Raw genomic sequence first — 24,991 nt, 5'->3', positions numbered from 1 at the left:
TATATGGAAAATGTGCAGCGCTAAGCAAATAATGATCAATATCAAAAATAAAATTGACATATGAAAAAATGAAATATAAATAGTGACGCGTTCTGTGAGAAATGAATGTCCAAGGTGTAAACGAAAAAAGGACGCAGACAAGTCCCAAATGTATTCCAAAGAAGTGAAGTTCAAAATATAAACGGGTAACAGTCACAAAAATCATGAGTGAACATCCAAAATGTGACAGAGGTAACATAGAAGATCCACCACCAAAAGCACCAGTCACTTACCAGAAAGGATAGACTCATACATAAAACCGAACTTATAATATTTCCTCCCCCACGTGCCTCTTCTCCTGACTTCTCTGTCAAGAGTAATGGCACAACCATCCACCCATCCCCACATGTCAGGGTTCTAGGTGTTATCCTGGACTCTGAACTTTCCTTTCAGCCCCACATCCAATCACTTTCCAAAGCTTGCCGCCTCAACCTCCGCAACATCTCTAAACTACGTCCCTTTCTAACCAATGAAACCACAAAGCTCCTGATTCACTCCTTGGTTATCTCTCCCCTTGACTACTGCAACTCCCTCCTCATTGGTTCACCTTTAAATAGACTATCCCCCCTTCAGTCCATCATGAATGCTGCTGCCAGACTCATACACCTTACAAACCGCAGTGTCTGCTACCTCTCTCTGCCAATCCCTCCATTGGCTGCCACTTGCCCAACAAATTAAATTCAAAATACTAACACTTACTTACAAAGCTATCCACAACTCTGCCCCCAGCTACATCACTAGCCTAGTCTCAAAATACCAACCTAATTGCCCACTTCGTTCCTCCCAGGACCTCCTGCTCTCCAGCTCCCTCATCACCTCCTCCCATATCCGCCTACAGGACTTCTCCCGAGCCTCGCCCATCCTCTGGAACTCACTACCCCAATCTGTCAGACTGTCTCCAAATGTATCCACTTTTAGGCGATCCCTGAAAACTTTCCTCTTCAGAGAAGTCTATCCTGCCTCCATCTAACAACCTCACTATTAGCTCATCCCCCACAGCTATTACCCTTTTGTATAACTTGACCCTCCCTCCTAGATTGTAAGCTCTAACGAGCAGGGCCCTCTGATTCCCCTTGTCTTGAATTGTATTGCATTGTACTGTCTACCCCAATGTTGTAAAGCGCTGCGTAACCTGTCGGCGCTATATAAATCCTGTATAATGATAATAATAATAATAATACTGGCGTACACATGATGGGTCAAACAGGCTTTACAGGATTACCAGGGAATTCAGGCTCGCTATGTGGATACGGTCTTCAGGCAAATACTCCAAAATGATGGATAAGGTAGGTAAAACAAATGGGCAAATAAGCCCAACCATAAAGGAAAAAGAGAGGAAGAACAGGGCACATAGCGTAATTTCGTAAGGAATATTTAACCACTTCAGCCCGGACCAATTGTCAGCCTAAGGACCAGAGGTCTTTTTACAATTTCGCACTGCACTGCTTTAACTGGTAATTGCGCGGTCATGCAATGTTGTACCCAAATGAAATTTGCGTCCTTTTCTTCCCACAAATAGAGCTTTCTTTTGATGGTATTTGATTGCCTCTGCGATTTTTATTTTTTGCGATATAAATGGAAAAAGATCGAACATTTTGAGAAAAAAATATATTTTCTTCTTTTTGTTATAAGAAAAATCGAATAAACTAAATTTTAGTCATACATTTAGGGCAAAATTTATTCAGCCACATGTCTTTAGTAAAAAAAAATGTCAATAAGCGTATATTTATTGGTTTGCGCAAAAGTTATAGCGTCTACAAACTAGAGTACATTTTCTGGAATTTACACAGCTTTTAATTTATGACTGCCTATCTCATCTCTTGAGGTGCTAAAATGGCAGGGCAGTACAAATCCCCCCCCAAATGACCCCATTTTGGAAAGTAGACACCCCAAGGAAATTGCTGAGGGGCATGTTGAGCCCATTGAATATTTTTTTTGTCCCAAGTGATTGAATAATGACACCAAAAAAAAAAGTTTACAAAAAGTTGTCACTAAATGATATATTGCTCACACATGCCATAGTTATATGTGGAATTGCACCCCAAAATATATTCTGTTGCTTCTCCTGAGTATGGGGATACCACATATGTGGGACTTTTTGGGAGTCTAGCCACGTACTGCACCCCGAAATCCAATCACTGCCTTCAGGATTTCTAAGGGTGCAAATTTTTGATTTCACTCCTCCCTACCTATCACAGTTTCAAAGGCCATTAAATGCCAAAATAACACACCCCCCCCCCCCAAATGACCCCAGTTTGGAAAGTAGACACCCCAAGTAAATTGCTGAGGGGCATGTTGAGCCCATTGAATATTTTTTTTTCCCCAAGTGATTGAATAATGACACAAAAAAAAAAAGTTTACAAAAAGTTGTCACTAAATGATATATTGCTCACACATGCCATAGTTACATGTAGAATTGCACCCCAAAATATATTCTACTGCTTCTCCTGAGTACAGGGATAACACATATGTGGGACTTTTTGGGAGTCTAGCCGCGTATGGCACCTCGAAAACCAATCACTGCCTTCAGGATTTCTAAGGGTGCACATTTTTGATTTCACTCCTCACTACCTATCACAGTTTCGAAGGCCATAAAATGCCAAAATAACACAAACCCCCCCCCCCCCCCCCCAATGACCCCATTTTGGAAAGTAGACACCCCAAGTAAATTGCTGAGGGGCATGTTGAGCCCATTGAATATTTTTTTTTGTCCCAAGTGATTGAATAATGACACAAAAAAAAAAAGTTTACAAAAAGTTGTCACTAAATGATATATTGCTCACACATGCCATAGTTATATGTGGAATTGCATCCCACAATATATTCTGCTGCTTCTCCTGAGTACGAGGATACCACATATGTGGGACTTTTTGGGAGTCTAGCCGCGTACGGCACCCCAAAAACCAATCACTGCCTTCAGGGTTTCTAAGGGTAAACATTTTTGATTTCACTCCTCACTACCTATCACAGTTTCGAAGCCCATAAAATGCCAAAATAACACAAAACCCCCCCAAATGACCCCATTTTGGAAAGTAGACACCCCAAGCTATTTACTGAGAGGCATGTTGAGTCCATGAAATATTTTATATTTTGCCACAAGTTGCAGGAATATTACAATTTTTGTTTTTTTTGCACAAAGTTGTCACTAAATGATATATTGCTCACACATGCTATGGGCAAAAGTGAAGTTACACCCCAAAATAAATTCTGCTGCTTCTCCCGAGTACGGGGATACCACATGTGGGGGACTTTTTGGGAGCCTATCCACGTACGGGACCCCGAAAACCAAGCACTGCCTTCCGGATTTAAAAATAAAACGATACCAAAAAAACCTGTTAGCGATCGCAGGGATCAGGCCTGACTCTGCAAACGCTGCAGTTAGGTGTTTAGCGTTTTGTAAGTGACAGTGATCGATCGATACTGCACTTGGGTGGGCTGGGCGGAGGGGCAAAACGCAGGTGCTAGCAGGTATCTGGGCTGATCCCGCTAACAATGCGTTTTTTTGGAACCCTAAACTGCTGGGGACGCTAGTATAGATCTGATCAGATCAGATATTGATCTGTTCAGATTATATACCACTATGGGAGGTTTATGCTTTGCGCGTGGGTGTTAGCGGTACTGGCACTAACCTAGCGCTGCCTGGGGCGACGCAGACCCTGACCCTAAAACCTAATTGATATCACCCGCCGGGTGATCAGGGGGTTAAACCTTTATTGGGTAATAAATGGTGGGTGCCCTGATGCTATAACAAGCAAACTAACTAACCAGAGTCACCCATACCCTGTTTCCCCAAAAATAAGACCTAGCGTGATTGACGGTGATGGCTGCAATATAAGCTCTACTCCCCAAATAAATCCTAGTTAAAGTCCTTGTAGGTCTTCTTTTCAGGGTAGGACTTATTTTCAGGGAAACAGGGTATGGCTTATTTGGAGGGTAGGGCTTATATTGCAGCCATCACCGTCGATCACGCTAGGTCTTATTTTTGGGGAAACAGGGTAACACTTATACGGTAATCACTGGTGAAAGGGTTAACTAGGGGCAATCAGGGGGTTAAAATCTTTATTAGGTAGTATATGGGGGTCCCTGGCGCTATATAAAAACCTGACGGGGAACCTAAATAACTAACTGGCTAACCAGCGTCACCAGTGACACTTATACGGTGATCGCTGGTGAAAGGGTTAACTAGGGGCAATCAGGGGGTTAAAACCATTATTGGGTAGTATACGGGGGTACCTAGCACTATAAAAACCTGGCGGTGAACCTAAAAAAATAACTAGCTACCTAGCGACACTAGTGACACTAATGCAGCGATCAGAAAAATGATCGCTTAGTGACACTGGCAAAAGGGGGTGAAAGGGTTAACTAGGGGCAATCAGGGGGTTAAAACCATTATTGGGTAGTATATCGGGGTACCTAGCGCTATAAAAACCTGGCGGTGAACCTAAAAAAATATCTAGCTACCTAGCAACACTAGTGACACTAATGCAGCTATCAGAAAAATTATCGCTTAGTGACACTGGCAAAAGGGGGTGAAAGGGTTAACTAGGGGCAATCAGGGGGTTAAAACCATTATTGGGTAGTATATTGGGGTACCTAGTGCTATAAAAACCTGGCGGTGAACCTAAAAAAATAACTAGCTACCTAAAGGCACCAGTGACACTAATGCAGCGATCAGAAAAACGATCGCTTAGTGATACTGGCAAAAGGGGGTGAAAGGGTTAACTAGGGGCAATCAGGGGGTTAAAACAGTTATTGGGTAGTATATCGGGGTACCTAGCGCTATAAAAACCTGGCGGTGAACCTAAAAAAATAACTAGCTACCTAGCGACACTAGTGACACTAATGCAGCGATCAGAAAAACGATTGCTTAGTGACACTAAGGGGGGGCGATCAGGGGGTGATCGGGGGGTTTGTGTGCCTATGTGTGCCTACATGTTAGTGTAGTGTTTGGTGCACTTACTTTCAGTGTTCACCTCGTAGTCCGGTCAAAAAGACCGCCCCGAGGAGAATGACATCACTTCCTCCCTGCCTGTGTTTACTATACACAGCGGGAGGAAGCTTCTCATTCGCCAGGAGCGATCGAGAGGGGATGGCCAGAAACCAACGGCCATCCGCTCATCCCGGATCACTCCTGAAGCGAAACGGACCGCCGCATCCAGCGGGAGGGGGTCCGATCGGACCCCCCACCCGCTGGAAGGCAAGCACGTACATGTACGTGCTTGTGCCTGTACATGCCATTCTGATGACGTACATTGCCATGCGGCGGTCCTTAAGTGGTTAATGTTTTACACATAAGAATTGCACTTACATTTTCCAGAGTAAAAACAAGAGCTTCAAATTAGACAGTAACCAGGGGATCAGCGTAACAACCCGATGTGTTTCACCTAAATAGGCATCATCTGGGGTGCTATTCCATGGTAGTTACCGCCTTTATATAGATATATAAACCCCCCATAATGAACAGCAGCTCTGACACCAATTGCTGACATTTCTGAGGTCACTTCCTGTTCTGGACAAGATATTTCAAGCCTCATTCTGAAACACAGGAAGTGGATCCAGATGGTTAACAGGTAATTTCCGGTTATAAAATGGCTCTGACATGTGTGTTGCAAGCCTCATTCTGAAATGAGAAATCTGTCAAACTATTAATATAGCGACATGTGCAAATAGCAATAGTACAAGTGTGTATCCCAAGACTCCTATGCCAAGCCTACAAGTGAATTTGAGCGTAATGAGAAAATAATTATATATATATATAGCCTATATCCTATGGGTGAATAAATACTGCCTCTAGTGTATACAGTACACTAGTGTGTGTCCATAAACATAAAAATAATAATAATTAGATAGGTGCATATATATATAAACCCATCAAATATAAGCAAACCAAAAGTGCAAAGTTGTATAACAATTGTGAAATAATCAAAGTATATAAAAAAAAAAATCCAAATCTGCAACAAGCTCTTAAAGAGCTATTCACAAATAATGTCCATAATCAAACATTATTAAAAATTCCTGTGTTAACTCTTTCATTATCCAACATGAAGCTTACATGAGGATAGGGCTCCCAGCTCCAATAAATCAAGAGTGGTGGGAGAATGCCGGTAATAGTTAGGCAATAGTGAGTGTGTGTGTGTGGGGGGGGGGGGGGGGGGGGGAATTGCATACAAGGGAATGTAGCATTTATTTAGACAATTATTTGAAAGAAACAAAGTGGATGACCATCCACAGGTGCCAAATAAACTCCAATTTCTCTACTGCAATAAAAAAAAAAGTCACAACATCATAAAAGGACAAGATGAGAGAAGATGTTAAAGTGTTTTTACAACAGAGGTGCTTAAAGCAGAGGTCCACCCTAAAGTGGACCTTCCGCTCATTGGAATCCCCCCCCCCTCCGGCGCCACGATTGGCACCTTTCAGAGGGGAGGGGGGTGCAGGTACCTGTACAGTACAGGTATCTGCACCCACTTCCGGCGTAGATTCTGCAGAAAGGAATGCCCCTTTCCGCAGAATCCACGCCCCTTTCCGAAAGTCCCCCGCTGCCTGCTGGGAAACACACGATCCCAGAGACAGCGGGGACCATCCTTATTGCGCAGCGCGACTCGCGCATGTGCAGCAGGGAACCGGGAAATGAAGCCGAAAGGCTCCACTTCCTGATTCCCATATCCAAGATGGCGGCGGCAGCACCCGAGAGACGATCGAGAGATCGGCTTCGGGTGCCGACATCGCGGGCACGCTGGGCAGGTAAGTGTCCTCATTTTAAAAGTCAGCAGCTGCAGTATTTGTAGCTGCTGGCGTTAAAAAAAAAAAAACTCCCGGCGGACTCCCGCTTTAATTATAACACACCATGCCTGAAACTACAGCCATTTATATGCTCTCGTGCCTACTTAAAACATACAGCTTAGTTCAATCAGTGATCCATTTTCTGAACACACAGCAAACAAAAATCCTAAAGAACTGCTGAAATACCCCCCCCCCCCCTTTTTTAGGAAATCTCACCTTTTCAATAGTCTGAATAATAACCACAGACACATCACCTGCATGGCAATCATCAGAATGCCAGGATACATTAGCAGAATGATGTTGCAGATTGTTGAGTAGCAGAATAAAACAAAACCAGGGGAAATTACTTTTCACAAAGTGAGCGCTTTTCTAGTTTTTTGGGAAATGTTCTTTCCCCTAGTTTTTTAATTCTGCTACTCAACAATCTGCATTTTAACTTTAGGCTGCACTTTAAGGGTAATTTTCACTGTGGAAATTTCCAATCACTAAATGTCCTTGCTGTTCCCACATTTGGAGAGGCGATACTTTACAATCTACAGGAAGTGGTAGGAATTTTAACCTGAGGTCCTTCTTGAACTGTAATACTGTACTTGTTATTTATGTTATTACTTTCAAAAAATTTTCCATCCACTATGTGGGAAGGACTATAAGGAGATAAGGAGAAATTGCCTTCATGGCCACATTTATATTATAGAACAACATTATTTCATTAACCTCCCTGGTGGTATGATTATGTCAGATTTTTGATGCTGAAAGCGGTACATTGTTTTGTATAGAAATTTGGCATTTTAGATTGTAGGTCTGTAATTCTTAGGACTAACTCACTTAAATCTGTCCAAACCAGAGTCTAGTAGACATCCCGGGTATGAGAAATTTTGAAACACGAAATCATAAATTATAATATAATAAATAACTATAAATAATTCTAACAAATAATAATATAATAATAATAAAATGTATTGAATAATGTAATCAAATCAAAAACACTGAAATTTACTCAGTTGCAGAATTGTCGCCATTGTTACTTTTAGTGTTTGATGACTAATCAAACAATTGCTCAATTCTAATTTACTATCGCTGTTTTCTAACTGGTCTAAAACCGCTTTTGATGTAAAGGGACACTTTTTGGTTGCAATGGACATTCGCGAGTTTCCAGGCAGAAAGACCAGTATAAATAAATATATAAATATATATATAATATATAATATAAATATAATATATAAAACATTAGGGACAAAATATTAGTGACAAAAGGGATGTGAAATAACATTATAACAGTGTATTGTATGTATTATGTGTTTTTCACTTTTTGAATTTGGCGCCGGGCCCCATTCCTGTGCATCGCAAAGCTCACAGGGCTCTGTGATGAATCGAGGGGAGTACACAGCCCACGTACACACCGGGAGGACATCGTAGGATCCTGGGGACAAGGTAAGTAACTTTGCCTGGATCCTGCGATGCGATCCCGAGTGTGTCTTGGGGTTACCGCTTTTGGTAGTGAAAGCCCGAGCCACACTCGGGAGCCCCGAGCCACACTCGGGATTACCGCCAGGGAGGTTTATGCATCCCGGTATTTTAATGACTGCCATGTAGGCAATGGTGTTAATTTACTAAGTGCAAAGTCTGGTCCAGCTTTGCATAGAAACAAATCAGCTTCCAGATTTTTTTTTAATTGAACTAGCTGAAGATAGAAGCTGATTGGTTTTTTATGCAGAGCTGCACCAGATTGTGTCCAGTTTAAGTAACTCAACCCCAATGCATCTGAAGTTATGAGTCAGGCTATTAAAAAGGAGAGAGCTCCTAGAAAAAAACAATGGCAATGTGTTTTGGCTATTATGCAAGAAATAGGTTGACTGGATTTTTTTAGCTCCAAACTCGGATACCAAATAGATTAATCTTTGAATGGGATGTCACTCATTTTTACGAGTTTCTCTCTTTTGCAGATGTTGATGTGCACATTCTCCTGCCATGACAAGGACACATGTTCTGGCAATAAGATGTGGATATTTATTGGATTATAAAGTTATTTCACAGGATGTTAGCTTGTGCTTTGGATTCAAAATATCTCTATACTTATATATGCATAGCTATAGGTCTATGTAGTAGTATTTTTATTACAATTATTTATGTATATACGTATGTATGCTGTATGTATCTTTCCTGATTATGTTTTTTTTTTTTTTTAGGGTTGTTGTATTTTGGTATTTCGATATTGAAACTGTGTTTTGGTTATATATTGTTCTGTGTGTTGGAAGAACAGATCACTGATTGAACTCACTTGTATGTTTTAAGGAAGCAAAAGAGGATTTAAAAGGCCAACGTTTCTGGTGTGGTAAGTTTAGATGAAGCACCTCCGCTGTGAAATGTACTAACATCTTCTCTTGCCTTGTGCTTTTGTGATGTTGTGACTTTTTTTTTTTCTACTTCAATAAAGAAATGTGAGTTTATTGTGCAGCAGTTTGCAGCCATCAACTTTTTTCCTTTAAAGGCTTGCGGTGACGAGCTGGACTGGCACGTCATGCATTTTTGGTGGACCGACTTGGAGCAGTGTATGCCCTTGTACACACAAATGTGTGGAATTTTGTCCGATGGATTTTGTCCGAAATTGGTGTTGCATACACATGGTCGGACAAAGTTGTCAGAAAATCAGATCGTTCAGAACGTGATTACGTTATTTCGTTACGACGGGACTACGTTCAGGCTAGTAGCCAATAGCTTTGGTCTCGTAATTTGATCTGAGCATGCGTGGCACTTTGTTCGATCGGAACTCTCTACAAATGATCGGACAAATTTTATAGTCCAACTCTTAGCCCTTGTACACACGGTTGGACATTCCGACAACAAAATCTGTCAGATTTTGTCCGATGGATTTTGTCCAACACACGGTCGGAAAAAGTTGTCGGAATATCCGATCGTTCGTAACGTGATAACGTTATTTTTATTTTTATTTTTTGGGTTTTACAGTGTTATTAATTACATACCTTTTTAATTTTGGATAGAATATAGACAAATCAGAAAACATTTTTTGGTTTCTACTGCTACTCAGGCTCTGTTAGAAAGTTTTTTTTTTTTTTTAACATGTCTTTATTCAAAAAATACATCATCAGACATAAAGGCGAAATACAAGTAGTACATACCAATATTTCAAACTGTGGTACACATTCTCGGAGAACATTATATGTCAGCTTAACCTTACAGCAGACTCCGAGAGATATAGTCAGTCTCCAGTCCGAAAGGAAACAAATAACAGTAATCATAACATCAACATTTTCGTAAAAATTAAACAATAGAATGTGACTGGCTATTAGCCTCTTCAAACTAGGGTTCAAATAGGCTAAATACCACTGGTGTGATAAAGGAGTATATCTAGTCCGGAATTAGGTATACGACAGGTAGTTCAAATCTCTCTACACTCACCCCTACTGGGTTCACGCTGTGAGAGTAGGGAAACCCGAAGCAGGACCATAAACATATAAGAGCCCTGTCATCCGTACGCGCCTCATCCGAGTGTACTCCGTCACATGGTACATCACCAGCTAATTCCTATGCATAGTTGTTTAGTCATAGCTTTTCAAAGCCCTGTGAGAATATAAAGATAAAGGGACATTGGGGAGGGTATAGGGGGGAGGGTAAAAGGGTAAGACATGGCAGAGACTGGTTGCGTTGTTCTAAATGGGCACCCAAAGTACTCGGGGAAAGCGACCACTGATGGAAGATCGGCATAGTTAGTTTAGCTATTATTTTCCACCTATTTTCAGATATTTGCAATTATTTGCAACTAATTTCAATTATTTTCCCAGGTCAGGCTGCATCTCGTTTAGTAATGTCTTGCATTCTGTGGACGCACAAAAATGTATCCAACAGGCCCACGTTGTAGTAAATTTTGGCATAGTGTCATGAAGTTGGTGCACAAGTTCTTCCATTTCCATTGTCCGCCCTACTCGGCGGATCCAGTCACCTACCGTGGGGGGCGTAATAGATTTCCAGCGAATGGGCACACACATTTTTGCTGCGTTCACAAGGTGCAAGACAAGAGATTTTCTGTAATGCTTCTGTGGAATAGAGGCATGATGAAGTAAATATTGTGCAGGTGTATACTCCAAGGTGTATGTGGTTATTTTAGAAATAAGTTGGTGTATGGCTGTCCAATACGGTTGAATAGCGGGGCATTCCCACCAAACATGTAATAATGTCCCTTCCATAGTCTGACACCTCCAGCAAGTGGACGATGTGTTAGGGTAAAATTTGTGCAACAAGTCCGGTGTTCTGTACCACCTTGAGTACAGTTTGTACCCGTTCTCCTGAACCGACACATTTCGTGAGCCCTTGTGGATATGTAGCAAAATGTTTTCCCAATCTCCTTGTGTGAGCTCTAAGTTCAGCTCCTCTACCCATCTGGTATTGGCAGGGTCAATAAAATTGTTGACAGTTGGGGAGATGAGTGCGTAGAGTTCGGAGATTAAATGCCTTTGTGGTTCCTGTCTGTTGCAAAGTTCCTCAAAACTAGTAAGTTCCCTATGCCATTGTGACTTGAGAGGTGTACTTGACAAAAAGTGCTTAATCTGGAGGTAATTGAAGAAGGGAATGTTCCTATCCGGGAATTTTTCGGGGAGGGAATGGAAGGGGATGAAATGACCCCTATCAAAGAAAGATCTGGCTCTTAAGACATCTTGTTGTGTCTGTTCTATCAGCTGTCGTGGATAAATGCCTGGAGGAAAGTCTGGGTTATATTCCAGAGGAGAGAGTGGGCCAGGGGTAGAGGAAAGTCTAAATTTTTGATGGATCGCTCTCCATGTGTATAAGGTCGTTCCTAGCAATGGATGAGAGTGAAGCGTATGTGAAATAGATGGGGGGTCCAGCCAAGGAAGGAGCCTGACCGGGATGTCGGCGGCTGTCTCTTCTAAGTCCACCCAAGCTTTGGTTTGCCCATGAACATGCCAGTCCACTATTCTAGTGAGCTGGCAGGCCCAATTGTATTTTTGCAAGTCGGGGACCCCCAGTCCGCCTTGCAATTTGGGCAAAGTCAATTTTCCCCACCTTATGCGAGGGTGCTTGTTGGCCCATATAAATTGAGAGCTGAGAGCTTTGTATGTGGCGAAAAAAGCCTGTGGTAGTTTGATCGGAATGGTTTGCATGAGATACAAGACCCTGGGGAGAACGTTCATCTTTAGGATCGAGGATCTCCCAAACCACGAGATCACACGTGTATTCCAGGTTTGCAGGTCTTGCCTGATAGCATTCAAAAGGGGTAAAAAGTTTCGAGGGTAGAGATCGGACAGTTTCGTTGGGAGCTGAATTCCCAGATAAGTTAAAGCATGTCTCTCCCACCCAAACGGGAAGTTTTGTTTGCATTGAATCAGCTCGTTGTCAGGAAGAGTAATATTAAGGGCCTTCGATTTGTTGTAATTAATTTGCAAGTTAGCTATGGATTTAAAAGTGCCAGATCCTGGAGTAGATTTGGCAGCGTGATGTTCGGTGCTGTAAGGAACAAAAGCACATCATCAGCGTAAGCCGCCACTTTGTACTCTTTGTCTTTTATCCGAATCCCCTTAATGTCACTGTTCATTCGGAGCTTACGTAACATTGGTTCTAAAGTAAGAATGAAGATGAGGGGAGACAAAGGGCAGCCCTGTCTGGTCCCGTTGGACAGGGAGAAGGCATCCGACAGGTGACCATTCGCTCTAATTCGGGCCGTGGGAGAAGAGTATAGGGCAGTGATGAATTGCATTGTGCGTTCTCGAAAGCCCATTTTACAGAGCATAGCCATCATGTAATCCCACGCCACCCTGTCAAATGCCTTCTCCGCGTCCAACGAGAGAAGAAAGCCTGGTTTACGGGATGTGGATAACCAATGATGTATGTTTATGGCCTTCAAGGTGTTATCCCGGGCCTCCCGTCCTGGGACAAAGCCTACCTGGTCCAAGGAAATCAATGAAGGAAGTAAGGGAAGTAAGCGATTAGCCAGAATTTTGGCATAGATCTTCATGTCCACGTTTATAAGTGAGATAGGTCTGTAATTGGGCACCAGGGATTCTTCTTTCCCTGGTTTGGGGATCACTGTGATGTGAGCCTCAAAAAGGTCCGCATGCCTTACAGGGGAATTTGGGAGATTATTAAATGTGTCTAAGAGGTGAGTGAGTAGGGAGTCCGAGAATGTCTTATAATATAGGGTTGAGAGGCCATCAGGGCCCGGACTCTTACCCGGTTTCAGTTGTTTAAGAGCCGCCTGTAGTTCTTCCCCAGAGATCGGTCTGTCTATGTCAGCTGCCGCATCAGCAGAGATAGGTCCAGGGCAGTAATCTGTCAGGAAGTCCGCAATCAACCTGCTTCTATCAGTTTGGGAGCCTGCTTGGTGAGTGGGTGGGAGATTATATAACTTTGAATAATATTGTTTAAACTGATCTACAATACCCGAAGGGGTTTCTATTTTGTTGCCTGAGGGGTCAGTGATATAATGTATCGTCGTCCTTGCTTTCTTTTTCTGAATCGCTCTAGCTAGTAATTTCCCTGCCTTATTACCAAATTCATAATAATTCCTTTGCATGAGTACATACTTGCGTCTGATCGGTTTGCCCAGTTCCTCCAGGAGGTCTTCTCTAGCTCGCAAGAGTTCGGCAAGCGTACTCTCAGCCAATGTCTGCTTATGTGTTTGTTCTAAAAAATGAATGAATGAATGAATGAATGAATGAAATACTTATATAGCGCACAAATGCGAACTGAATCGCCTCTAGGCGCTGTGGCGAGCTTTGATCATCTGCTAAAAGAGGAAGGTCTTGAGTTTTTTCCTAAAAGCCAGGTGATTTTCTTCCAGGCGGATGTTGATTGGTAGAGCATTCCATAGCCGAGGCCCTTGGACAGCGAATCTCCGATCCCCCTTGGATTTATACCGGGCTTTGGGCACGAGGAGGAGGTTTTTGTTGGCTGATCGAAGACTGCGGTTTGGTGTGTAATGATTTATTTTCTCCATTAGGTATTGCGGAGCTTCTCTATGCACGCATTTGTGGGTGAGGCAAAGGGTCTTGAACGTGATCCGATTTTTTACGGTTAGCCAATGTAAGCTCCTCAGTGAAGGAGAAATGGATTCCCAGGGTTTTTTTCCTGTTATCAGCCTTGCAGCTGTGTTTTGGATCAGTTGTAATCGCGCAAGTTGATATTGTGGTAATCCTATGTAAAGCGAGTTTGCGTAGTCCAGTCGTGAATTAATGATTGTTCCAACTACCACTGCTTTGTCATTCTTTGGGATAAAAGGGATGAGTCTGCGAAGCATGCGCAGCAGATGGTGAGATCGACTGACTACTGCTCCTATTTGCGCATCCATTGACATTTGTGCGTCTAAAATAACCCCGAGACTCTTCGCTTTGGTCTTTGGGGAGATAGTCTGCCCAAAGACGGTTGGTGGAGACCAGGAGGTTTTGGTTGCGGGCTTATGATTTTGGTGTAAGATAAGAAGCTCTGTCTTTGATTGGTTCAGCTGGAGGGAGTTGGTGGTCATCCAGTCCTCTATTGATTTGAGGCAGTTTTCAAGTTGTTGTTGGTGATCTTTTTTTCCATTGATCCGGAAATAAAGTTGCGTGTCATCAGCGTAAGAGTGGAAGCAGAGATCTGAGCATCTGATGATTTGAAGGAGTGGGCGAATGTAAATGTTGAAGAGAACGGGTGACAACGGAGAGCCTTGAGGGACTCCGCAGGTGACTGCCCGAGTTTCGGAGAGGAATTTTCCTAGTTTCACTGTCTGTGACCGATTTCCTAGGAAGGACGCGAACCAATGGAGATCTATGTCTTGGACTCCGGCTACTTCTGTGAGGCGGACGAGTAGAGTATTGTGATCTACTGTATCAAACGCTGCACTTAGGTCTAGCAGTACGAGGAGACACGGCTCTCCGTCATCTGCCGCTTCGAGGGCGTCATCCCAAATCTTGAGGAGAGCTGTTTCTGTTCCATGACCCGGGCGGAAGCCTGATTGCAGCGGGTCCAGGAGTTTGTGAGTATCCAGGTGAAGTTGTAGCTGATGTACTACAGCTTTCTCCATGATCTTAGAAATGGTGTTGAGGCTTGTAATTGGCCTACGGTTGTTTGGATCCTGAGGGTCCAGGTTTGGTTTCTTGAGTAGAGGTTTGACGATGCCTTGTTTGAGGATGCTGGGAACAATCCCTTCGTGGAATGATCGGTTTATGAGGTGGGTTATGGTTGGAGCCACGATGTCGGAGCATTCTTTCAGTAGTTTTGTGGGGATGATGTCAATAGGTGAGGTACTGTACGCAGTTTATTAATGATGTTTTTTGCGGTGTCTACGGTAATTGGGGATAGTGAAAATTTTGGCGGTTGCGGTATGTTGGTGCGGACATCCTCTTTATGTATTTGCTGGCTGAGGTTGGATGTTTTCTTCTGACAAATTGTTTCCCTGATGGTTTTGACTTTATCGATGAAAAAATCAGACAGTTTGTCACAGTAATCCTGGGATTCGCTTTCTGGGGGTTCTAGGCACACCGGATTCATTGCTTGATTAACCAGTTTAAACAGTTCCCGTGGTTGGTTTGCGGCCGTTGAGATTGTATATGAGAAGTGGTCCTTTTTGGCTTTGAAGATTGCTTTCCGATAATTCTCTGTCAGACCTTTGTAGTTAAATAGGTTTTCCTCGGTGGGATTTCTTCTCCATGTTCTTTCCGCTCTTCTGCGTTCTTGCTTTAGTACGGAGAGGGAGCTATTAAACCATCCAGCATTTTTCTTCCTGATGAGAGCCCTGCGTTTTGGTGCTACCGAGTCTGCTGATTGCAGTAATGCCTTGTTCAGGGAGTTGAGTGTTTCCTCCGTAGAGTGGTTTAAGGTTATTGTAGATATTTTTTTGGACAGAGTGGTTTTGAAGGCTTCGGAGTACAGTTTTTTATGCGATCTGGTCCAGTGCGTTGTTACAGGTTTCCGTTTTGCGTTGGTGATGTTGGTAGTGATTTTGAATTTGATACGTTTGGACAACTCCTCAATACCCTTAAGCCTAGCCTTCCGTTTCTGCGCCGCCATGGAAATGAGTTCCCCCCTTATTACGCATTTGTGCGCCGCCCATCTAGTGGAAGGGTGTATTTCCGTCGCCGCGTTGTCTTTAAAATATTGCAAAAGGCAAGTTCTAAGTCTGTGAACAATGTCCAAATCGTTCAGCAGGGAGTCGTCCAAGCGCCAGGTATAAGGCTTTGTAGGCCGGGTGGGAAAGGAGATGGTGGCCGTCATTGGATGGTGATCAGATATCAGCATCTGGTCAATGTCAGCTGCGACCAACGACTCTAGATGTGCTTGAGACAGGAAAAAGTAGTCAATCCTTGTATATTTGTTGTGTGGGGGTGAATAATAGGTAAAGTCCTTCACTGTCGGATGAAGCGTCCGCCAAGTATCATGAAGGGTTAGTGGGGAAAATTGCGTTTTGATGGCACGGAGTGCCCTGTATGATATTGAGGAGGAACCTGAAGAGGAATCTAGCGTGGGGGACAGGGCAAGGTTGAAATCTCCTCCAACTACCAACATGCCTTTAAAAAAGGAAGTTAGTATTCGTATAGTGTTTCTGAAAAAGGTCACCTGATGTTTGTTTGGGGCATATAGATTTGCTAACGTGAGATCTTTGCCAAACAATTTCCCCTTCAGAAAAATGTAACGGGACTCTATGTCGATAAGCGTGTCGTCTACTTGGATTGGACAGTTTTTGGAGATGAGGATCGAAACTCCCTTGGTTTTTGCAGATGGGTTGGTGGCATGAAACTCTGTAGGATACTGGGGAGAGCGAAATGTGGGGGCTTTGCCCGTTTTAAAGTGTGTCTCTTGAAGAAAGACAACATCCGCTTTAGCCTTTCTTAGGAGGAGCAGCAGCTGCGACCTTTTTTCTGGTGTATTAAGCCCTTTAGTGTTAAGTGAGTACAGCCTGACCTGAGGTGCAGCGGTAGTATTGTGAGCGGAATGCATCACGTATGCCTGGTGCCTAGGTACGTAACGGTAGAGCGTTAAAGTCAAAGGAGGAAGGGAAAGGAGGGGGAGGGGCTGGAAGGGGATAGGAAGGATTGGGTAGAATGGGAGTCAAATAGACCACCCAATGGCAACCGTAGGGATAGAAGACCAGCTTCTTCCCAGGAGTACCGGTGCCACTAAAGTTACGGTACCGAGGCCGAAGGAGCCCTGATATCAAAAGGGCCCCTCAGTCTACGTCACCGTGATGGGGTTGAACCAAAATCCTCAGAAGAGTCTGGAATCAGTTATCTGGGTAGAACGCCGACGTCCAGCCCCATAGGAAGCTTATAAATCTATGATATGAAACGGATGCATGACATCTGCAGAATAAGTAACAGGTAACCGCACAATTGCAATGTGAAAAGTACCTTCTTGCCTCTCAAAAACATAACGTTAAAAACTGAAAACTATTAACCATAAATCCCTACTAGATACCTTCGAACAGTGGCTGCTGTCATGAGTTGCTTGAGCCGCAGGAGATATAGGAGCTAGATGAGGGAAGGATGCCACAATCAACAGTACCCACGTGATGACAATAGTTTAGATTGGATAACCATTAGACAGTGGGCATAACAGGCAGTCGATTGTGAGTAGCATTTTATAAAGAAATATTAAACTAAAACTAAAGAAGAACTACAATTGCCTCCCCTGGAGTGCAACTCCCCACTACTGCAGGTATCACACATATGTGTACTACGCCCTGGGACCCCCTCCGTACACGGAGTTTGCCCACAGACGAGGGTTCAGTTTGCAATGCAGGAATTTCTCAGGACTGCCTGACTCGTGTAGCCCCGTTTTCATGAGTCCTACCTGCTCAAGTGTGAAATGAAGTGGGCACGCGGTTCCGCAGGACCGAAACCGCGCCCCCACTGCACCTGAAGTACCGTGAAGGCTAATGAACCAAAACTCCGGTGCGACAATAGGTCGACCGCACAAGTAGAGAGCCCTCATTTATAAACACAGGGCAGCCTACTACGTTTCCTGCGACTTGCCCGGGGCCTAGGGGCTGTTGTAAGCATGCTAGGGTATCATGAATAAGAAATCTATAGACCCCAATCTTAGCATATTAATGTCCCTGCTATTGCTATGGCCCACATCCCTAGCCGGAGAGGGCATGCCCAGAGAGTATACCTAACAGGAGTCATCAACAACCGAGCATATACGCGGGAAGGATTTGAAGGGGGAGGAAGGGGCTTAAGGATCCTTAATGTAAGAAAGTTTTCAACCCTCCTATCGTGTAAGTCTAATGAGGAAAACATAAGTGTCCTCATCGAGGATCATTAGTCTAATTTTGGAGCCTTATACCTCGCCTTCAAAACACTCCGGCATGCCCCCTCCTGCTTCCATTCACACTCCCCCTACCCCGGAAAGCTGTTTAGTTCTACAGGGACATGCAGGACAATACCAATATTGATACAGTACATGGGTAAACTTGTACTAAAGTCTTCGACTTCTGTCACAATTTTGGTACCTTAATTTTCGTATAAGGCTGTATGAGCTCAGCATAGACATGCTGCAAACAAGGCCAAAAATATGTCCGTTCCCTTTAAAAAAAACTGTAAGGGCTTAGAGATCAAAAAGTGCATGTTCGCAACTGGCTTGAACAACCAACAAAAAGAAAAAACAAAAGAAATTGAAGAGAAGGTTTGCAAATCCAAAGGAAAAGAGGTGGAGGAATGAATTCACTTATCTGTGTATTTCTTTCACAGTTCCGGTGAATGTCTGTGGTATTCCTCCCGATCCCTCCGCGCCCTGCGGGAATGTGGCGAAGCGGAGGGGATATGCCCGTTGCGAGAATCTCGCCTTGTAGGACGGTTTCTGTTCTGTGAAACTGACCGGTGCCTGCTGGGTTGGAAATCCATCTGCTCCTCACGGCCTCTCTCTCTGCTGGGTGGAGGTCTGGGACGGAATGCTGCATACCAGCTGGGCACGTCTACCTGCGGAATGTCTAAGGTGGCACAGAAAAACGGTAATTCCTCAGGGACACGCAGTACTGCCGTGCGGCCTTGGTACGAGGCCGCTAGACCAAAAGGGAACTTCCACTTATACTGGATACCTTTGGCCCGTTACACATCAAGTAATGGCCTCAGATCCCTGCGGTGTTGAAGCGTGATTCCAGATAAATCTTGGTAGATATGAACGGTGGAACTGCCGTATGATAGCTGGATCCGATTTCGTGCCTTACGTAGAATGTCCTCCTTCAGTCTGTAATCCACCAGACAACATACTACATCTCGTGGGGGGTCTGTTTCACAACCCTTAGGCTGCAACGCCCTGTGTATTCTTTCAATAGCCACTGGTGTCTGCGCTGGTCTGTCAAGGAGATCATTAAACAGGCCCACAACCGTTGTCTCAAGCTGCTCTGAATCTACCGATTCTGGCAGGCCTCTCACCCGTATGTTGTGCCTCCTCCCTCTGTTATCTAAGTCCTCTTGATGGCGTTGGAGGTCTCTCAATTGAAGGGTGTGGGCATCAAGGGTATGGGTGACCTTTCGGAGGACATTGTCATGCTGCAGCGTTTTCTGCTCTACATCATGCACCCGGTCTGCAATGGCGCGGATGTCTAGCCTCAGGTCTGCTATGGCCGCAGAGAGAGTCTCTTTCATGTCCGCCGCCACTGCTCTAAGATCTAGCAGGCTCGGGTGTTGTTGTGCACCCAGGAGGGATCCCTGATCAGAAATCCCCCCGCTATGTGGAGCATTCGGCGGTGAGGAGAGCGGGGCCTGTGTGATCGTTACGCGGGAAGCCGCCATGTTGTCCCGCTGAGAGCGGAACATGTCGGGCAATGTCTGACTGAGTGTACCTCGTTGCCGCCTCGGTGAGTGGGAGCGGGATGTCGATGAGGTCCGGGATGCTGTGCCCATCTTCTCCGATGCTGTATAGCAGTGTCACGCGTCCGTGTAGGCTAACGGGCTGGATCGTGGCAGGAGCTCAGCTCTTAGGCAGCCATTCTCCTCCGAGGTCAGGCCACGCCCCTGATAACGTTATTTTGTTACGACGGGACGACGTTCAGGCTAGTAGCCAATAGCTTTGGTCTCGTAATTTGATCTGAGCAAGCGTGGCACTTTGTCCGATCAGAATTCTCTAAAACGATCGGACAAAGTCTGATCGGATCATGTTGTCGGAAAATTTTTATATCCAGCTCTAAAATTTTGTCGGTCGGATATTCCGACGGAAACAGTCCGATGGAGCCCACACACGGTCAGATTATCCGACAACACGGTCCGATCAGACATTTTCCGTCGGAATGTCCGACCGTGTGTACAAGGGCTTAGATCTAGACTTTTAGAAAACGATTGTTCATTTGTCAGGTTTTCCAAATATCCTGTCTTTGGGCACCATAATACTAAATGGAACATTTATTCCTGATATAAATTCACACAGAGCTTCTATAGCCCAGCAAAGAACTGAAGGGAATGGAAGAATATTTACTGCCTGTTGGAGTCTAATATTTCACGTTAGAAGATGATGAGTTATGTACAACAAGGAATTCATTTTTTTCCTACAAAGGGAAGCATGTAATTCTTAGTGCTTCATTCATTTCCCCTCTTTTGCAATATTTATTAGTGGGAATGTGAGACGGAAGCTAATCAGAATAAACTGCATGACGTCTTAATAAAGTTCTCAGTTTTTTAAGCTAAAGTATTTCAGATATTAAGAAGATTTCCATCTTAAAAGAGATATACTGTCTGTTCTGAGAATTCATGTATTAACGCAGGTTAGGGATAAAAAAGGAATGAGGATGCTTCTATCCAATAAATAGCATAGTTTTAGTATAGTATAGTTTCGGCACAAACTTTAAAATTAACCTATGGTCACGATGTAGACATATAGGTTGATTTAACCAGTTCCCGACCGGCGCATGCCGATGTACATCGGCAGAATGGCACGGGCAGGTATATTGGCGTACAGGTACGTCCATTTTTAAATGCCGCCCTGCCATCACCGTGCTCGTGTGCACCGTGCTCGTGTGCCGGTCGGGACCCCCTGTGAGTCCGATCAATTTCTTGTACAGAAACTGACCGTAAACTGTCTGCATGATGTGTACTAGAGCCATTGGAATACATGGAAAACACTGTGCATGCATTTTGTGCAGCAAAAAAGCACACAGAACTGCACGGGACGGCATTTGGTGTGAACTGCCCCTTACTCTGGAGCAACTGCTTTTGCAGAGTACACAGTCTATTTGACCTTTAGTAAATCACCCCCATTCAAGCTCCCTTTCTTGAATGCAAGAAAGAATCACATTCAGGATAGGAATGTTTTGACCACTGGCTGCCGGAAAATGCAAACCTCAGAAAAATCATGGTGTGATTTTACCATGTTTTGCGTTTTCCTGCACATAGTAGGCTGTGTGTATGTGGAGCCTAAAAGTTATCCCTTTTTATCATAGTAGATAGACATGAGAAGACATGGGCGCTGTCAAAAAATTTGTTTTGTTTCGTTCTGTTCCATTTCGTATTAAAAAAAATCATATTTCGTAATTCGTGTCCGAAATTCAATTTGGATTCGTAAGAAATACGAATTTTCATTAGATTCACAAAATTTTCATTAAAATAACAAAAGTTTGTTATGATGAATTTATCATTATGAGGGGCTCCCACCATCCCTGGTTGACTTTTCGTAAAAATCACGAATGTTTGTTATGATGAATTTATCATTATGAGGGGCTCCCACCATCCCCTGTGCTGTGCTGACTTCCTGGGTTTTTAGCCTTTAGGTTCGTTCACTTTTCTTAACAATTACCGTATATACTCGAGTATAAGCCGAGATTTTCAGCCTCTTTTTTGAGGCTGAAAGTGCCCCCTCGGCTTATACTCGAGTCATCGCCGTCTGCCTGCCCGATCAGCGTGTCGTGCAGACAGACGGCGGCCATTCTACTATTCAAAAGCCGCGCCTCCCTGTCTGTGATAGGCGGAACACTCAATTTCCCAGCAGTCAGTGTTCCGCCTATCACGGACATCCGCTCATTCTCATACTACGGACGAGGATGAGAGGATGTCCGTGATAGGAGGAACACTGACTGCTGGGAAATTGAGTGTTCCGCCTATCACAGACAGGGAGGCGCGGCTTTTGAACAGAGGAATGGCCGCCGTCTGTCAGACGAGGAGAGCATGGCACACAGAGGCTGCAGATTGGCACAGGTAGGCAGGGATGGACGGGACACAGCGACGGACGGGACACAGCGACGGACGGGACACAGCGACGGACGGGACACAGGGACGGACGGGACACAGGGACGGACGGGACACAGGGATGGACACAGGGATGGACGGGACACAGGAATGGACACAGGGATGGACGGGACACAGGAATGGACACAGGGATGGACGGGACACAGGGATGGACACAGGGATGTCTCACCCTCGGCTTATACACGAGTCAATAAGTTTCCCAGTTTTTTTGTGGTAAATTGGGGGCCTCGGCTTATATTCGGGTCGACCTATACTCGAGTATATACGGTATGAATTTTCGTTATGATGAATTTATCATTATGAGGGGTTCCCACCATCCCTGTGCTGTGCTGACTTCCTGGGTTTTTAACTTTTAGGTTTGTTAACTTTTCGTAACAATTACGTTTTTTCGTTATGATTTTGGATCCGAAATTCGTAAACGAAATTTCGTATTTCGTACAGAATTCGTATGCATAACAATTGACCTTTAGTAAATCACCCCCAAAAATTTGTATTTTGGATTCGTATGAATGTACGAATTTCTGGAAATTCGCACTAATTTTTGATTCATACGAAACTAATCGCACATGTCTAGTATGGAGGAGGCAGAGTTGTTCTGACCAGCAAGAAAACAATGCTATAGAATAAGGTCAATGGTTTTTAGTGTTTTTTTTTTATTGTTAATAACCTTTTTAGTGATTGTGTTGTTGGTGAATTGATGCCAGGGACAGGATCGCTAGCATGACCTCAGCCTAAACTTTGACTTTTCTGGCTTCGTGTTCATTTACATATATGTGTTACTGCATGAATTTTCATTTGCTCTTTTGTGCTTCAGCATATATTTTAGTGCATTTTGATGACTTTTTATGTAAGTAAATGCATTCCTTTACATAATGAGTTGGGTAGGGGTCAAACGTATCTTTCTATCTAACAGTAGTACAGTGCATTATCATTAAACTGCATATCTCTATTTTTGCTTGCTACTAGTACTTTGTATGGGTCACACTACTATTCAAAAAAGAGGAAGTGTTATTTTACTCTTGAATGCAACATGTTGCATAATATAATTTGGATGTAAAGAAGATGGCATACTTTTTACCCCTTTATGCTGGTGGGAGGCACAGCTTTAAATGCTCTTGTCTTGATAGACCTAGGCTTTTAGGCCCGTCCTACCAGCTTCTGATTGTCAGTAGTTGAGCTTGACCTGTGGGTGACAATTTGGGTAACAGCATGGTCTCAATTCTGGGGGTGCACATGGAGCATGTCCTAGAATAAAAGAGCGACATGTATATGCAGTGAGTGGATATTAACCACTTTAAGACCAGGCCTTTTTCTGACATTTGTTGTTTACAAGTAAAAAACAGTATTTTTTGCTAGAAAATTACTTAAAACCCCCAAACATATGTATTTTTTAGCAGAAACCATAGAGAATAAAATGGAGGTCTTTGCAATACTTTATGTCACACCGTATTTGTGCAGTATAGTGTTTGTATATTGTGAAAGATGATGTTATGCCCAAAAAATAGATACCTAACATGCCACGCATTGAAATAGCGCACATTTGGGGAATGGCGACAAACTACGGTACTTAAAAATCTCCATAGGTGACGCTTTCATTTTTTTTACCTGTTTACAGTTACAACGGAGGTCTTGCTCTAGAATTATTGCTCTAACTCTATTGACCGTGGTGATACCTAGGGATGGCCGAACTGTTCGCCCAGCGGTCGTTTCACGGTAAATTTTGCGTGTTCGCGAATCGCCCGACCGGCGGACTATTGCCGCTGTTCGCTCGGCGGACATATGTGTTTACAGTGTGAAAGAACTTTGACCCATGATGACACATCCATCATGGGGTACAGGACAGCCAATTGAGACATTTCAGCACATGGACAATTGGACATTCCCCCTACCTTATAAATAGACCTGATCTGGCGGACATTTTACATTCTGTCTTATTTCAGTGTAGGGACAGGACGCTGTGTGGAGCAGGGGGAGACTGTAGTCCTTTTAAGGACTGGTATGGTATAGGTGTAGCACAGTATATAGGGTTGAGTGCACTGCTGTGCTGGTGATTGCAGCAGCCTGTCTTTTGTCAGTGAAGGGAGGGACAGGACGCTGTGTGCAGCAGGGACAGTCAGTTTAATCACTAGCTATTACTATTAGCTCCACAAAGGTCCTTTTAAGGACTGGTATAGGTGTACAGTATATAGGGTTCAGTGCACTGCTGTGTTGGTGATTGCAGCAGCCTGTCTTTTGTCAGTGAAGGGAGGGACAGGACGCTGTGTGCAGCAGGAGCAGTCAGTTTAATCACTAGCTAGCTATTACTATTAGGTCCACAAAGGTCCTTTTAAGGACTGGTATAGGTGTACAGTATATAGGGTTGTACACGTATAATATACTTTCTTCCAAATATAGAAAGAATATTATACTTGACTCCTGCCCTATTTTGCAGCAGTCCTTTATCAGTGTAGGGACTGAGCTACAGTCTGAAAATCACTAGGTACTTGGTCCACAAAGGTCGTGTACTCTATCACGGTGCTGGTGTCAATGCTCCATATCACGGTGCTGGTGTCAATGCTCTATATCACGGTGCTGGTGTCAGTGCACTCTATCACGGTGCTGGTGTCAGTGCTCTATATCAAGGTGCTGGTGTCAGTGCTCTCTATCTCGGTTCTGGTGTCAGTGCTCTCTAACTCGGTGCTAGTGTCAGTGCTCTATATCACAGTGCTGGTGTCAGTGCACTCTATCACGGTGCTGGTGTCAGTGCTCTATATCACGGTGCTGGTGTCAGTGCTCTATATCACGGTGCTGGTGATCATCTCCTGCACCCTCGTCATAGCCTACCCTGACCTTTCCTCTCCTCCATTGCCTTCATGCGCTCCTGAGTCCTGAATTGTCAAAATTTCACATATAAAAAAAGAATGCTTGTAGCTGTCGATCCCAGATTCACTTCATACATGTGTTATGTCAGTGATCATGTGGTGGGACTATGTGTGCACAGCTAGTAATTA

The sequence above is a fragment of the Lithobates pipiens genome, unplaced genomic scaffold (assembly GCF_037356315.1).
Source record: "Lithobates pipiens isolate NorthernLeopardFrog02 unplaced genomic scaffold, aLitPip1_a1.2 Scaffold_22, whole genome shotgun sequence".
NCBI lineage: Eukaryota > Metazoa > Chordata > Amphibia > Anura > Ranidae > Lithobates > Lithobates pipiens.
The sequence above is the reverse complement of the archived record's forward strand: the minus strand, read 5'-3'. Positions refer to the sequence as shown.